Source organism: Ornithodoros turicata, unplaced genomic scaffold, assembly GCF_037126465.1.
Source record: "Ornithodoros turicata isolate Travis unplaced genomic scaffold, ASM3712646v1 Chromosome135, whole genome shotgun sequence".
NCBI classification, from domain to species: domain Eukaryota; kingdom Metazoa; phylum Arthropoda; class Arachnida; order Ixodida; family Argasidae; genus Ornithodoros; species Ornithodoros turicata.
The window spans coordinates 159,519-163,032 of NW_026999312.1; the positions used below are offsets into that span (position 1 = coordinate 159,519).

The 3,514-nt window shown below is 42.3% G+C and overlaps 1 long non-coding RNA gene across 1 annotated transcript; it reads left to right on the forward strand.

The window, feature by feature from the left end:
- The first annotated feature begins 214 nt into the window (after positions 1 to 214).
- Positions 215 to 1,476, forward strand: LOC135372271 (uncharacterized). Its single transcript, XR_010415928.1, has 3 exons — positions 215 to 357; positions 926 to 986; positions 1,395 to 1,476. It is a non-coding gene; the product is annotated as an uncharacterized LOC135372271 (long non-coding RNA).
- Positions 1,477 to 3,514: the final 2,038 nt, after the last annotated feature.

Below are 3,514 nucleotides of genomic sequence, written 5' to 3' on the forward strand. Positions count from 1 at the left end.
AGGCACTGTAGGACAAATGTTTCCATGCACGATTTTCTCTTTTCAGCTGACGTAAAAAAATAACGTAACTGCTGCTATCATGTATTAGTTTTTCATTCCGTACAAGGTGGCGCCACAATCAACCCATTATTCGACACGTTTCGGCTCACGTGTTTTGCCTCTAGGCCTGAAGTAATAGGGTTTCGTTCACTGATCTCGATTGTAAAAGGCTGGATCGCGGATAGGGAGCGCGAGCGTGAAGAAACCGGCCGCCATCTTACTGTACCCACAACAGTCGCCGCAGCGATCATGGCAACTTCTTGCAATTACGGTCGTACCAACCGTACTGGCAAGGTTACAGGGCCTAAATTTATACAGGTGAGTCACTCTTTATCGAGGAATAAATAGACGTCCATTCTGTATATTTAGTTGACCATTATGAAGTGTTTTTTTGCCCAAAACGAGCACTGGATGCAGGTTGCTTGATCGCTCTTCCGACGTTCAATCGAGCACACTTGCATTTTACCCGGCGGCAAATACAGTTTGAGTGCATAATATGCTTGAGAGAACATGTTACACTACACAGGTAGTGTTGTCATCAATATATGTGCGAGCACTCGAGCGCTTTTTTGCATGCATTGCTAACATGGTACACGGTGTTCCCTGCGGAAGCAAGTGCCACATTCATTTCTTTGAATTACCCTCACGCACAAGTTCGGTATTACGTCATAATGAGACCACGATTGTCACCTTTTTTCATGTATTGGTATAGTTTCGTGCCTTGGTTTGATTTGTGACAAAGAATCCTACGTAACGGTGGTGTGGCGCGATTTGAATAACGCCTTTGTGTCTGAGCTGTATCGTCAGCTTGTTACGATAGTAATAATTTGTAGCGCGTCGTGCTATTTGTAGCAGTTTTTAAGGCAAAAGTGGTCTCTCAATACAGGTTTCGTCATGAGGGCTACCCAGTGAATAATCTGTGCAGAGTGATACGGCTGGGTGTACAGGTATGTATCACGTTCTTCATCCACTGGTTTCTACTTTATAGGAAGGAACAACCTCAGTGCACGCACTGTGGTTAGCCTCTCTCAGTTTTGCATATTTTCTTACATGTTCACATCAGAAACACACCTTACACTTTAGGCTCCTTCACCCAGCAATATAATAATTAGAGATTATAATTCTTTTTAGAAGAGTTCCCCATATTCTTTTTAGAATAGTTTTTAATCTTTTTAATTTTTAGAAGATACAGGGATTGTAAACCATGTTTTAAACTGATGTTTTAACATTTGTCCAATGCATTTATTAAACAACATATTCATTTTTAACTGGTTGCACCCAAACCAATCTTCTGATGTATTATTTCCTTTGTTGTCGATGCACCATAAAAATTGAAATAATCACCATCAATGCAGGTTACTTCACAGCTGCCTCGACATACTCAAGAAATGGGTGCAGAACCTGCGTAATGCCCACAAACTTTGACTACCACAGCACCTCCAGAAAGTAAAGGCATATGTGTCATATGTGTCATATGTGCTGCATTGTTTCCAATGCAGCCCCCAATAGACGGATTATCTCCGATGAATAGAAGGATTAACCATTGTGTAGGGTACACCACTAGAGGGCGCTACGACCGACGCCTCACCACTAGGGGCCGCTGCTGTCGTATTCCGCGGATGACGTCATTGCTCCTTCCGGGAGCATGGTGAGAGATAGCGGGAGGCATTGGATGGCGATGGGAAATAGAGCGCCCCTTTGTGCAAGGCTGTGGTGGCGCTGCGGGCGACAGGACAGACGCTCTCGGTGGCGGCTCTCTACGGCGTTGTTATGGTTATGGTCTCGTGACCGCGATACGCTGCGTCGGCGGCGAAAGAGTTTTGGGTCCAGCGTTGTGTACGAGTCTGAGCGAGTTGATATTAATCTCACTCCGTTTATTGTTCAACTGATGGTTGTTGTTTGAGAGCTCAATTGCTATGCTGTGAGATTGGGGTGTACGGCACGCATATACGGCATACGACAATATAAATAAATACATATAAACAAAAGGATGTGCACGATAAATTACGCCACATTATTATAGCTTCCCGTGTTGCTACACTTTGCATTATAAAGGCGCTTTCGCGAACCAGTCCGTTCACAAACAGCCGTGTGCATCCCGTCGTGTATATATTAGACTTGGATACTTTCCTTTTAATTGCCTAATAACGCTTTTGCGACTCGAGCGCGTATATTGGCAGGCTCCAGACTTGCGCAATATTATTTTGGTGATGGCGCATATGCTCAGACAAGAGCGGAGGAAAGTTGTTCTCCTATTTGCTTTATGTATTTATTCACTTCAGTATAAACAATTATGCACACTACAGTGCTATATGATATATTGTAAGCACCTTATGGCTGCAGACACACTGGGTGGATATCTGTAAAATTTTAGTGCCTTCTTTTTTGTGGTGGTCACTGTCACTCATAGGGATTCAGTTAAGTGTTGTGGCAATTCCAATGTAAACAGTCATCTGTTATATTGGAAAGTGAGTGATTATGGTCAAACAAGTCTCAATAAACATGATACCTTCTACAATACCATCTGTGGTTCCTAAATGTCAGTATGACAAGGTATGAAGAAATATTAACAAAGTGCATGTTATCCAAAGCAAGTTCTTCCACATCCCCCCCCCCCATCTGCACACACTCAGAAAAAAAAACAAAAAAAACAAAGCCAGTCTTGGATTTGCCTCTGATAACATAATTTAACTACACAAATGCAGATACGTGCACTCAAACACATTTGCAAGGAAAGCATGACGATTATTGCAGTTGCAACGGTCATGCCAGTAAGTCATGTACATCTTGGTATTTTTGAAATTTCTCAAACATTTCCATATCTTTTATATTCAACGTGCTGGACATCTAGTGTGCAACACCTGATATCGAATCAAAATCTGAGCCAGTATGGGGTCACGAACACACCGGTGTAACCTGAGCAACAATAAGGTAGACGGCATGTCAACAAGTTGCACACTGCTGTTCCATCTTGCACATTTGTCATGCTCATCTAGGTATTTTGAAATTTCTCAAACATTTCCATATCTTTTATATTCAACATGCTGGACATCTAGTGTGCAACACCTGATATCGAATCAAAATCTGAGCCAGTATGGGGTCATGAACACACCGGTGTAACCTGAGCAACAATAAGGTAGACGTCATGTCAACAAGTTGCACACTGCTGTTCCATCTTGCACATTTGTCATGCTCATCTAGGTATTTTGAAATTTCTCAAACATTTCCATATCTTTTATATTCAACGTGCTGGACATCTAGTGTGCAACACCTGATATCGAATCAAAATCTGAGCCAGTATGGGGTCATGAACACACCGGTGTAACCTGAGCAAGAATAAGGTAGACGGCATGTCAACAAGTTGCAAACCGCTCTTCCATCTTGCACATTTGTCGTGCTCATCTAGGTATTTTTAAAATTTCTCAAACATTTCCATATCTTTTATATTCAACGTGCTGGACATCTAGTGTGCAAC